The sequence below is a fragment of the Drosophila obscura genome, unplaced genomic scaffold, assembly GCF_018151105.1.
Source record: "Drosophila obscura isolate BZ-5 IFL unplaced genomic scaffold, ASM1815110v1 contig_1, whole genome shotgun sequence".
Taxonomy (NCBI): domain Eukaryota; kingdom Metazoa; phylum Arthropoda; class Insecta; order Diptera; family Drosophilidae; genus Drosophila; species Drosophila obscura.
The window spans coordinates 2,632,747-2,646,583 of record NW_024542679.1 but is presented as its reverse complement, the minus strand read 5'-3'; the positions used below and the strand labels follow the sequence as shown (position 1 = coordinate 2,646,583).

General features: G+C 43.8%; 1 protein-coding gene across 3 annotated transcripts in view; it reads right to left on the bottom strand.

The window, feature by feature from the left end:
* Window positions 1-13,837, bottom strand: part of LOC111079983 (helicase POLQ-like) — a 65,942-nt gene that overhangs the window by 20,829 nt on the left and 31,276 nt on the right. For 2 of the 3 annotated variants that reach the window (XR_005967934.1, XR_005967940.1), the window contains exon 9: window positions 11,649-11,775. The gene's annotated coding sequence lies outside the window, so the exon portion shown is untranslated. The remainder of the gene's footprint in view (window positions 1-11,648; window positions 11,776-13,837) is intronic. The other variant, XR_005967936.1, reaches the window with a different exon arrangement.

Sequence of the window (13,837 nt, the reverse complement as noted above, 5' to 3'; positions counted from 1 at the left end):
TCCCTGTTACTGCTACTCTCTTGTTATGCCCTTGCAGTGTGGCGGGTATGATGATTCAGACTAAATGTTGGCAATGCACCGAAGAAAGCATCTCTTTGATTATTCGCTCGGCTTGGAATCTATAATTATTCTCCCAAGATTCGCGATCTACAGGCTCACTGCATCATGGATCTGCAAGGGTATCAAAGTGCTCGACAGCCCGAAGCTACCTTTCCGTTTCTGCTCTCTGCTCTCTGGCTCTGCCACTGCTTGCCTTGCACTGCTTTGCTTTGCTTTGTTGTTGGCACATTATTTTGCACGCTCGTTGCCAGTGCAATCGCAGCAGCAGCAGCAACAACAATGGTAAACCACAATGAGAAAAAATGTTTTCATATTTATTTGCCGCTCTCTGGGCCTCTGCACTGCCTCTGCCTGTCTCCCTTCATCCTCTGCTCCCCGCACTCCGCACTGTCTCCTCTCGCCCTCTCTCTCTTCACTCGCATAACTCTACTCAAGTATGCAACTTTATCATTTTGATTTAAATGTTTTGCTGTTGCTGTTGCTGCTCTTGTCTGCCGCATTGTGACATGCATGTGCCGCACTCTATGGAGTGGGCGGGAGAGGAGTACTCTGAGTGAAGAGTGGGGGGGGCCAAAGAGTGGGGCAGGATGATGTGAGGAGTAGGCGACAAACAGTAAAAATTGCATTGTTGTTTCGTTGTTTAGGGTATTCAACGCGGCGTTTGCGTGATTTTATGAAAAGATTCTTCCTTCTTTTGTTGTTTCGGCTTGGAATATTGTAAATAAAAAGAAATTATAAATGGCAGAAAGGCAGAAGGCAGAATGCAGCGAGAACGAGCAGAAGAATGCCAGGCATGAAAGCAAACAGAATTATTGGCTAACCAAGCGGTACAAAATGTGTGTGGGAGAGGGGGCTTGATGAGCTTCAGCTATAACAAGATAGAGAGAGAGAGAATAAGAAAGTGTAAGAACGGAGCTCTTGAAATCCTTTGGTTTGTTTTTAGTAAAGAAAATTCCCTTTGCATTTCCATTCTCCCCCCCCCACTAATTGGCTTTGCTCTCAGCCGCCCTTTGATAATGCATAAATTAAGGGATTTTTGTGAATATACGCTGACAGGACCCTCTGACTCTACTCTGACCCATCCACGGCGTGCGTGCCGCTGCATGAAGTGCAAAATTAATTTGATTAAGTAATTTCACATGTCATGCCACATATAATTTATGGTTTGCTTATATTTTCAGTTAATTTCACGCTTTTTTCTGCACTGCATTTCATTTCCCATTCCCATTTCCATTTGCATCGTTTTTCCTGTCACACGACGCGCTTGTTTGTGCGCGGCTTTCAAATTGTTTTGATGCTCCGCTGCCTCCGTGTACGAATGTGGAAAAGTTCTCGCCGTCAACAACAATTTTCCTCGCTTTTTTTTTGCTGTATGTTTCTCCTCGGAGAATGTTTACGATATTAATTTGTGTAAATAAAATAGTGTAAAAAAAGACGCAGAGCGTACGAAAAAAATTGTGTAGCAAAATATAAATATTTTTGTTAGATATAAAGCCGTGTGGAGATGGTAAATGAGATTGATCTAATAAAGTCGACTAATTATGGTTCGGATGTTAATTATGAGCCGTAAAAAACTTGGAAAATCATTAAATATGATAAACATGAGAATAATAATATTGTTGGGTTATTTCCGTACATGCACGAGAGGTACAGTCTCGCGGTTCCACCTTCCCTTGCCAGCTTTTTGGCTGCCGTTGGAAACTCAAATGAAATCATTTTCATATCTGATTGTGGCTAAAATCTGAACAAAAACTATTCGAAATCTACTTTGTTGCTGTTTAAGTGTGCAAAAACATCAACTGGCGGCACTTGAAGTCTGTCCACGTATCCTGGCCATATCCTGGCACGCAGAGCTGCCGGGACGATAATAATGAAATACGAACAATGCGCACATTCAAGTGATTAGCCTTGGCAATAACAAGTTTACTTGTTAGCCGGCTGCATCATGTTTGTCAGCAGTTTCGGAAACCAACCCCAGACCCCTCCCCCCGATCCCACCCGTTTGGGCACTCGGACTGGGGCGGACATAAATTTCCAGTCATTTATCCGGGAATGGGCGCACTGCCAAAGTGAGCAGCAAACAAACAAAATGAGTGGCCATTTAGTTTAGACTAGAGTTAGGAGAGGGACTCCTTGCCGCCCCACCCCCCACCTGCTGGCTCGTATCCACTGACAGCATTGTTTACGGCCAGACAACTTTGTCAGCCAAAGTGTCTGCTCTATCAGTCCAGTGAGGAGTACTTTATGCAATTAACTAATTCGATGTGCCATGTTTTTGCAGCACTCTGCCTGAACATCCCCATCCCCATCCCCTACTGCCTTCCTTCCACAGGATAAAGGATAAAGACAATTGCAGGAACAAACAGAAACACAAAGGAAAGGACGTTCTTTTGGTTCGTTCTCAATAAAATTGATGTTGTCTAGGGTCAGGGCATGGCGTGAAGCCGAAGGAATGCAATGCGATTGAGCCTGAAGAGAAAGTTTTAGGCAAGAGACAGCCAATCCGAGGAAGATTGAACAAAAGAGAACAATTGAACGAACAAGATTGAACCAAAGAGAACAAACGCAAACGAGAGCGCACAAGAACGATGAGAGAGAGAGAGCAACGACTGCAGTCCCTAAGAGCGGCGGAATGCAGTGGAAATGAAACACCGAAGCAAGCACGCAGCAAGAGCGAGTCAGTCCACTCTTACTGGAAGCTAAGCCTCGTTTCGAAAAGAGTTTTGTGCTTCGCTCTTGGCCCCAAAGTTGATTCAATTAAAAAAGCAACAAATGAAATGACAAACTGCAGACCCAACGCCTGCGTGTGCCCCACCCCATCCCATCATCCTGCGGAGTGGCAGCACGTTTAATTGAAAATGCATTTGCTATTTGCCAGAGCCAGAGCCAGAGCCACAGCCTCAGCCCCAGCTGCGCTTCGGTCCTGAGTTTCACAGCCGTCTCGATTCGGTGCCATTTGCGAAATTTGTGCTGCCTACTTGCAGGCGGAGGCGTTTAATTCACACGCAACAAGTACAGTTGCGGCAAGTGATTTGCGCCCCAAGTGCTGCTCAAGTGTTAAAAGTGGGTTAGGGGATGGGGAACGGGAACGGGCAGCGGGGACTGAGTGCGTGTTTGTTCGTGTCGTTAACAGCAGTCTGCTTAGCAGTCAAACCCAAACCCAAACCCAAACCCCCCCCACCCATCCATTGTCAACTTTAAAAGCAAACTTAAACCAAAAAGTGCACAAGAGAAGTGAGATCCATTTTATGGGAGGGGGGGGGGGAGTACATACATATAGAATCGCAGATTAACCAGCTCTGGAGGAACTTTAGGGGCCGTAGTACTTCCACATTAACCAACTGGAAGAAAGTTTTGTGCAACGTTAATTTCACTTTTAAAGCAAACAGCTAATCGACTTCTGTAATTAAGTAACATTAAACTTTTACGTTTGTTTCTTAGCGATTTGGTTGCACAACACTGGCAGGGTAGGACTGGATGAAGCTCTGTTATAGTAATCTGAAGAATATTTACTGCCATTATATCTATTTACAGCTCTCAATACTGTTGTCCAACACTGGAACATGCTCAAGTAGTTCCGTAGGGGCAGATCTCGAAGAACTCTTCACAACTTTCGCTTGAAAATCAGTACGAATATTCCCAAGGCCCGACCTGAGCTGTGCTGTCCATGGCTGGCCTCCGATGACAGTTGATGATTATTAAAACAAAACCCGAAATTAGCTTGTGATGGGTGTGAAATGTCTGCAACGGAAATGAGGTTTCGTTCTGATTTACGTAGGCAACAAATGCTGCCGCAGCAGTGAGTCAGTGGAGGAGAGGAGACTGCATGCCCATGCACATATAAGCGACATTAACAATTGCCGGGGCTGCCTGCCAGTTCCGTTATGGACCTGAAACAAACACACAAACACACACACACAGAGCAGGACGTAGAGATACTCGCACAACCCCCCTTTGTGGGGCTGCGGGGGGCTGGCATTTGGAAACTTGACACGCATATTTAGTGGCAACAACAAACCTAATTACGCATGTCCAGGAGCGACGAGCGACGACCACTGCAGTGGAGTACACTCCTCCTCCTGCTCCTCTTTCTGCTCTTCCCTGCAGAGCTGTGCATTTATGACTGGGGCGTAATAATGGTATGAGTTGGCCGGGGTCTTCATTTCAAATGTATTGTATGTATAGTGCCAGTGCCAGCCCCAAGGGAGGAGGTGCTGCTCCGCCTTCGCTGCTCCTTCTACATTCCTCCCATTGCATTGCGGTAAGAACAAGTGAAGCAGATGGAAAATGTAGCTGGGCATTATGATTCCAGACCTTTGAGCGGTTCCTTTACAGATCTGATTTTGTTTTAATCTTCACTTAGAATCAGAATTAGTTTATCTCCTTCTTTTCATGGCATCTGCCTCTGCCTCGTTTGATCCCTTAATATTTAGCTGTTAGGTCTACAGTTTCTTCCCACAAATTTTGTGGACGGGCCGCTCCTCCTCTGCTTGTTGCAACTGCACTTGTCATCGGCAGGCAGTTCTCATTCCCCTGTTGGAGCACCTTCCTGGGGGGCATAATGGCAGCTGAAATAACTTGGTTGTTGCTCTGAACAGATTCTATGATTGCATCTGTTCCTGCTGCCAAATGCCGGCAACTGCCAACGACATATGCTATGCCCTCTGTGCTCTCTGTGTGTGTGTGTTTGGGTGGTAGCTAAATTAGCTGTGATTAGGCCCTAATAGAGCCTCCAGTGTATGGAATGCATTGGGGTTTACTGACTGACTCGCTTGGGCATCGGGCATCGGGCATCTGCAGCAGCCAGTTGGTTAGTTCTCCATGCCACAAATCTGATTTACCAATCAGAGATTGATGGGCTACTGGTATTCTAGTGGGTGAACCATTAAAAGTGATTCCATTTGAGGGCATTTTAATTCGATAAATGATGGAATAGCCACTGTGCCTGTCATTGGGTTACGAGTATATGTGGATGCACTGATCTATGATTCTTCAAGAAAATTTGTATATTGCACCACTTACAGACCCTCGAAAGCACTGCCTCTCTTTGTCTTTCTCTCTCTCGCACATTTACATATGTAAACAAATTCATGAGAGGGAAATTACAAGAGAACTATCCATGCATCGTCCGTCACAAGTGCCTGAACCCCGAACCGAATCAGCTGTCATTCTAGCCAGGCCAGGCCCACATCCTACAGCTATCAGCTATCCTTGAAGCCAACCCCGAAAACACTTGCGTGAATGCGGGGGGAACTATTCATAGTTCTCGCCTGCTGTTGTCCGACAAGGGACATGCATAAAATTGACCAGAATTTCCCACTGACAAGACATCACGAGGAGGAGGAGGAGGAGTAGGGCGCACACATACGTACACATACATATGTACACGTACACATGAATGTCATCAAATTTCTGAGCAACGCCTATGCGTATGCAACAAACTTCGGGGATTACATGGTATGGGTGGGGTGGGGAGGGGAGGGCTCACACTCCACCCAATGGGCTGCTGCACTGCAGATGGGTAAACTAATTTTTTAATTAAATTTATTGACTTGTTTAAGTTAATTTAGCTGCCAAGTGGTTTTGGGTCGTAGGACATTTCATTTGATTTGCCACAAAGCCAATCAAAAATTAAGAGCTGTGCTTGTAGTGTGCTGTGGTTGGGTGTGTGCTTAGCCAAATCAATTTCCGCAGCCCCCCCCCCAAAAATACACACAAAACACAGACAGGCAGACCGACAGACAGTCACACTGGGGAAAAATCCCCCTATTTCCGAGTGTTTTAGGCCAATTTATTTGTGGAATTAAGAGGAGAGAATGCTTCTGTGGGGCGTCATTATACCCTGGACGAGTGCAGAGAGCGCAGCATAATTAAATCTTTAGAGCATAGCTCTTTAGCCACCCAATAATTTATTCACCCTAGATTTCTGGGCTTGCTAGGCATCCAAACGGCCTCCTTTTGAGCTGGCATTTGCCTGACCCAATTGTTTGTTTTGTTATTTTGTTGACTGGGGGACGACAAAAATAATGAAATGTTTGTTTGATTGGCGATTGATTTTTCATCGAGCTGACTAATAACTTTTGTGCAGCAAAGGCAAAAGGCAAAAGACCAAACAAGCCAACAAATGGCCAAACAATGGGTGGGAGCAATAGCGACCCGTACAGGACATACTCGTACTACTAACAGTAAACACACACACACACACACACACACACATAGAGAGAGGAAATTGTTGCATTGAGTTGGGCCGAATGGCCATATTATGTAAATCAGTGCCATTGACAGCCGCCGCCACAACAATAGCAACACTTGCAACAACCACACACAGACACACACACACACCGGCAACAGATATTTGTGTGTGTGTGGAAAACCCGAAAACCACTTTGGGTCCAACCCCCCCAACCCCACCACCAACTTATTTGTGGCTAACAAATTTGCATGCATTGATGCATCATCATCGCTGGCCTGAAAGAGAGTTTATATAACTATATGTATATCTACATATGCATGTATGTATGTGTGGGTGTGTGTTAGTGTGTGTGTTTTGGCCACTTTCTGGCTAAGTTTTATTATCCTCTTTTTGTGTCGAGTGTTCGCCGCAAGGACAGCAGAGAGAGAGGGAGGAAGAGAGACTTTGACTGCGTTTCAACTCTTCCGCAAATCAATTGAAGTTGATTGTGGAGAGGCGATGGAGCGGCGTGTGGGGGGGACTTCAAGGGTGTGTGGGTGTGGGTGTGGGCCGGCAGCCGCTCCTCAATGTGCCAGCTCGAATGTCAATTTGCATTGGCCAGGCTTCAGGCAGAGGACAGGACAGAACAGAACAGAACAGAACAGGGTATCTAAAGGGCCTGCAAGCGTAATAAAATGTACCAACTCGATGCGTGTTTTTTGGCTTAACGCTTGTCGAGTGAGTGGCACAGAACTGATGGTCAAAAGGGGATTAAAAGAAATTAAAAGACAAAAAAAAAAAAAAAGGCAGACCGGAAAAGAAAAGAACGGATTGAGGGAAGGGCACGAAATCCAGGGGGAACAATCGGCTGGAAATCGGAAAAAGGTTTAGCCAAAGATATCTGCTCTATAATTCCATTGATAATTGTATTTGTAATTTGATTACCTAACCTGCAGATGCTGATAACAAATACCATCTGATGAGTGGCCCAAAGGACACATCGACGACAGGTACACCTTAAGACATCGATCCTGGAATAACCTTGCCTTTGTATCAGACACTCAATAATCTCCACACACAAATCGAATCGCACTTCAAAGACAACCGACAAACCAAACCAAATCAAATCAAATCAAACCAATCGAATGCATTCCCATTCACTGGCTCCGATTATATTCCACACGCACACACACACACACACACACAGACTTGGCGGGGACGAGCAGGAGGTCCTTGGGCCGATCATTTTACACAATTTTGCGTGTCAACATTGCGGCTGTCATTTTATGATGCCCCGTTTTCTTTTTTGTGGGTGGCAAAGAGGACTCGGATTTGTGGTCCACTCTTTGCATTGGTGCAAAAGTGTTGCCTCATTAAGCCACTTTTCACAAAACGCATGCACACATACAAGGAAAAACCACTGCAAACACACACAGACACACATACACACACACATGGGGATATACATCCGTTGAATGCCACATGAAGGGGCGCAGGCTACCGGGGACAGGACACAGCCCAATTGGTTCTCATCCTCGGCGTATCAATAGGTATTTGGGGTCTAATTACAAAACACAAATGCACTATAATTTCCCAAAACCGAAAAGCTTGCTGCCTCCTGACTCCAGCCACTGCCACTTCCTCTGGCTCTTCCCCACTGTGTCCCCCCATTCATGGATGATTTCGTAATTTAAACGGCAATCACCTCTTGGCCCAAACCCCGTAGCACAGAGCCATGCAGACATCCCCCCTCGCCATATGTCAACAGGCAACAAACAAACTTCTGTCAGCAAAATCATGGAAAATGTGACACTGCGAGTGGGATGCTGTATACTGTATACTGTAGAATGGGCCAGGCCTGGCCTGGCCTGGCAGCAGCATATCGAGTGCATGCCATTGCTGCCGGAACAATGTATCCTCGTGCTGCCAGTGCCACATGCCACCATGCCACTGCGTGCCATTCAAAGTTTATTGATTCGGATTGGAAAGCTGACACTTGCACATATTTTGCGCTTTTTTTTTAGACTGTTAGAGGGGGGGTGTTTAGGGGTTGGCTAAGGTTAATAGTTTATTGATAAAACCATTGAAATTTTATGATAGTCCTGTGTCATGTGTGTGTGTGTGTGTGTGTGTGTGTGTGTGCAATCCCTAATAATTAATAGTTGGAAATTTCAAGTGCTGAAAAAAGTGCCAGGACAAATGAATGCTCTCAGGGTTGCTCGAGAATCCTATTGGCGGAAGAATCAGTAAAGGAATCAGCCGTATAGTGAGAGTCCCCCCTGGCATAATCCCCCCAAGATGTGCTTCCAACGAAATTCATTAAGCTCCCTCCCCTATTAGATATGTAAATTCCCAGCCAATATTCCCCACTTATTCAGGCTACTTATAATTTCACTTTCCTTGCCATTTTCCTGCTCCTGGGAAATACCTACAGTGCGAGAGACACAGAGAGAGAGAGAAAGAGAGAGAGCGAGAGAGGGAGAGGAAAAATTAAGAAAGAAATCATCGAAAGGAAATGCAATCTGTAAGCGATGCTGCCTGATTGGGTTTGTCTGCTTTCATTACGACCTTGGTATAGCTTCCTTAGCGCACTACCAACCCCCCCACCTCTCTGGGGCAATCACACAGGCCATTTAACTTTAACGACAGAATAACGAAGGGCAAGTGGAGAGACCAGACGCAGCAGGAGCAAAAGAAAGACTGGCCAAAGTTCCTTTGCCTCATTACAATTATATTGGCAAAAGTTTCGCTCGACTTTTCGCAGATGTTCAATTTTTGACTTGTTGCAGCCGCCGCCATTCTATTTTCAGCGGGCAGATAATACACCCAACAAATATATAGAAAAAAGATTTCATGTATTATGCATATGATTGCACTTTGAATTGATCGATTTGGAGTGATGAATACCTTCAGAAATAGAATGTAAAAGTGTCACTGGGAGCAGTTGGAGAATATTTATGGCTCCTGCAGTGGAATTGCAATTGAAATGGATTCCCTTTGTGACCCTCTTGACCTCCCAGACAGCATCAAATTGTTTATCATAAAAAAAATAGGGAAAAGGCGAGGGCCAGTTGCCATTTACCTTTTGTTTTGAAAACTTACTTTCTTTAGAAAATTCCAATGAACCAATGGCCAACTGTGATTTTTTTTTTTTTGGTTTTTGCTTTTAGAAATCAATTTATGTCACAGGAAATTGTTCGAGTACACCACAAAATGGGCAAAACTTGAGGAATTAATTGACTTAAGGCAGCAGCAAATGCATCAAAAGCAATTTCCCACTGAAGGTCATACGCAACGGTGTCCATAACAAAGCCCACAGCTGCATGAGTTATGTCTTTGCTATAAAGTCACATTTGTCTATCGTTGTCCCAAGCAAATGGTCATCCATATCACCTCGTTTATATGGCCAGCGAATACCAAAAATCAATTAACGATCTTATAATGAGACGCATTGGCGCCTGGGGTCGCTTACAGTCGCGGAAATGCAGACGGGGCAAAACTGGTTCCCTTCCAAAGAGCCCTCCGCTGCGACTAGGGAGATAACCAGGAAATCTGTCACTCCGGGGCGAGCTCTTCGAACGACCTGCACTTCGATTAGCTGCTAACCGTCTGCAGCAAACTGTGAGCGAGTGTGCGAAAGGGGGATGGGATGGGGATGGGGTCTGGCCTCAGTCAGTCGGTCAACTGCAGTCACCCCTGCCAATTGACTGGAACATGCAAACGAATTGCATAATTATACAACTTTCATTTCCGTTTTATTCATTTTCTTAAAACTAGAAATATTAAATACAATTAAATACACGAGTCGGCTCGTGTCACGTGATTGATTTGATTTTTGTTTAAATTTAGCTGCCATTAATTAAATATTTAACTGGTAAAAATTTAAGAAGAGCTTTTAATTTTTGTTGTTTTTTCCCTATTAAATGTTGAAAAAATACCATATGAAAATAACAAAAATTTTACTTGAAAAACAGAAAAAAAATAAAAAAATAAAATAAAAAAAAAAATCGTACATTGATTCTAAATTCACATTTCACACTAGCGCTCTGGATAACTTAGCGGCTTTCTGTGGAACTATGGCATCTACATGGTACATGGCAACTACATGGCAAAGTACATTGCTAAATTCCTTTAAAAACATCCCCAAAGGACGCCTGAAACTTGGTTTTTATGGCAGAATTGAAGTAAACATGCCAGCGCTCTCTGGCTCTGAGGGTTTCAGGCGAAATCTGCGGCACTCCTGTGTCTGAGATGAGGGCAACAGGGCGCCAATCATTCAAAAACCAATTAAATAACAATAAAAAACTTAAAACTGTTAACATTTAGGCCAAATGGCAATCGATTAACATTTATAAGCTCTCGTTCCATTCGCCGCAGACAATCCATCAATATTTGTGGGCAGTAAAGTCGCACCAGACCAAATAATCCCACGGCACGGCACGGCACGGCACGGCTCGGCACTGCCAATGAAACAAATAACTACGGACTCGTATTTATGTTTATGCCCGAACATAAAATTGTATATTTAAGAAAAGAAAACAAACAAATGCCAAACTCGTTTGGAAAAACAAAAATCAAATCAATGCAATGCAAAGCTGAACTCAACGCAGAGGGGACCTGGGACTTGGCTGAGTCATGCTGCAGAGGCAGAGGCGCACGAAATGGATAACTTTTGAAGGTTCGAAGGTGTCATCTGCCGATCAAAGTCTAGCCAAAGGTCGTCCTTAACTTACTCTCCGTTCACACGAATAATAAAAACAACCTGAACAGAGAAAAACTAAAAAAAACAAAACAAAACGAAACAAACCAAAGCTGAATAGAAAACAACAAAGTTACTCGGGTACAGCATTGAATGTTGTCGGATCAGTGAAGCGTTTGATAAAGCTTCTTTACGAGCATGCTTGGCCATTTGTTAAGGTCTTTGGGGGTTCGTTCTCGTTCTCGTGCTGCTGCTGAATGTTTATGATTGCTCGATTACTCTGCTCTGCTCTGCCAGACATACAACAGTCGACCTAATTACAAGCTGTTTGTTCTGACTCGAAACAAGCGAGTAGTAAGACATCATCGAACCTCATCATCGTCATCGCGTAGGCATTGGAGTCATCGCACAGTCATTGGAGTCATAGCACAGCCATTGGAGTCATCGCCATGATCATCGAATTTGTGCAGATGGCCAAGCGTGGCGGACGATTAAAGTGACCTTGCCTCCGTTTTAAGAGTAGTCCAGTTTCGTGGCACAAAAGCCAAAATCAATTTAAATGCTAGCCAACTGCTAGACAAAAAATAAAAAATAATAACCTGAATGGTAGCTCGAAAGAGCGTACCACATGACGTATGCTCAATATTTTTGTATCAGAAATGAAAAGCAAAAAGTGTGTAGGGGGGAATGGAATATGAAATATAGATGCCAACTTACGCAGATCAGTTGCATATGGTTTCATATATGGAAATGTACCTTAAGGCAAGTGTAGAGAAAGTATTTTTTTATTTATATCATTATTTTGGGCATCATTATGTCCTTTAGTATGAGATCCGAAGCGCATCTGAAAGGGAAGTTTGCAAGTTAGTTAGGGGTGAAATTAAGGATGATCTAAGAAACAATATAAAGAGAATTTATGGGCTGAACAGAGATCTGTTCTCGTTGCGCAAAAATAAAACGAGAAGAAGAGAGTGAAGTATATTCGGTATGCAGGCGTCTCGTGAGAGCGAGAGTTCCGTAGATAGTCAGAAAAAAAGAAGTCATCAATCGAGAGCAATAAACTATCACTAACCCTATAGCCACTTCCCTAATAATTTATGTCACTTTACCTTTATAAAAATAGATTTTTGCTTTAAGAACATCTGTCGATTGGTTCAGCTTCAGCTGCAATTTTTGTAGTTCTGTGACACTCTATACATATGTATATATATGTACAATACATATGCTGCAAGTATGTGTGCCTCTTCGGCATTCCATTGATTTTTAATGCACATTGTAAGCATGTAAGTACCAATACAAATACGAGTATATAACCAAAACACAACATGACAATATTTGCAGCCAAGTGGTGCACCAACTGCCAACTTAATTCGGACCACATTCTGGTGGCCCAGAAGTTTGCTGTCGTCGTCGACTGCAAGCCAAAAGGTGTCCAATGGCCACCACGGAGCCAGGCCAGCAGCACTGACCCTGTTCGCACCTCGTTATGCTATCGCTTTGGCATTTGGTACGAGTCGAATCGAATCGAATCGAATCGAGTGGAGTGGAGTGGAGTCGAGTCGAGTACTTCAACTTCATAAGTACACCAGTATCTGGTTAATGTAATCTTTTCTCGCTTTATTCATGGCATTTTCTGTATGAAATTTCCCCCAAAGCGTTTGTCTATCATCATCAGCTCAGACGAAGCTTCCCGAGACTTGCAAAGTCTTTTGCTGTTTCTGCTTTGAAATCCGATCGATGCAGGCAGAGGCAGCGGCACTTTGGACAGAGTTCAGAGCTGCCTTTGGCCTTCTCCACTGTTTCTATTTTTGTTTTTTGTGTGTTTGAATGGGATCTGCCATTAATTTCAATCATCTCCGAAGTATTTTCCATTGAATTTGTAATTGGTTATTCGGTTTTTTGGTTTTTTGGTTTTTTGGTTTTTTGGTTCTTGGATTCGCTGCTTGGAGTCTGGTTTGTCACTTTTCCAAGCATGCACCTCTAGACATTCATCAAATGGCAATTCAATCAATTCTTTTTGGCATTTTCTTGGCTCAGTTTTTGGTGCTTGTGGCACCTTTGACTAATTTGTGATATAAATTATTATTTTTGCTGTTGAAAGTTGCGGCAGATGGAAGAGCTTCAAAATTGTATACAAATATGCTGGAAAATATTTCGCTGAGGAATTGTTTGAATGCCTCGACATGACCTACTCTATATATTTACGGGCAAAAGTCTTCATCACGTGTGTGTTTTATAAGCGCCTTAAAAATTACCAAATCCCTAACAAAACAAAGTCATTTGAACCAATGATTGGTAACAAAAAGTGTAGCAAAAAATATGAATAAATGTTTGCAAAACTCCCAAAACAGAGAAGCTACTTCAGTAATTCCCCAGTGACAAATACAATTAAATTTGGAGTTCCCCCTTAACCCATTTGTGGGCCAGAAGATTCAATGGAAAAGAGAGCTTCACTCTGATTGCAAAACCCATCGACAATTTGCCACAAAAAGAAGAAGAGAGAAGAGAAGAGACCAAAGCGAAACCATTTCATGGCGATGATGTATGATATTTTAGCCGTGACTCAAAGAAGAGTGAAACGTACGAGGGGTGGAGAGAGGCAAGGTGGCATGATATGGAGTGTAGTCAAAAGTAGGAGGAGGAGGAGGAGGAGTCTAAGCGGAGAGCGCAAAGCTGAGACAAAGACTGCGGACAGCGGACAGCAGACCGTGGGGTGGCGATGATGATGATGATGGATCATTCCTCGGTTTTTGGAGCCTCCAACGGATGTGGCATGTGTGTGGCATGTGCCATGTGGCTGTGCATAGGATGTTCTTCTTCGACTTTGGCATCGGTTCGGTCTCTCGTCTCGTCTCGGACCCTCTGTGCTGTTTAGCATATTCATTGTTGGATTGCCGGGCCGCGAT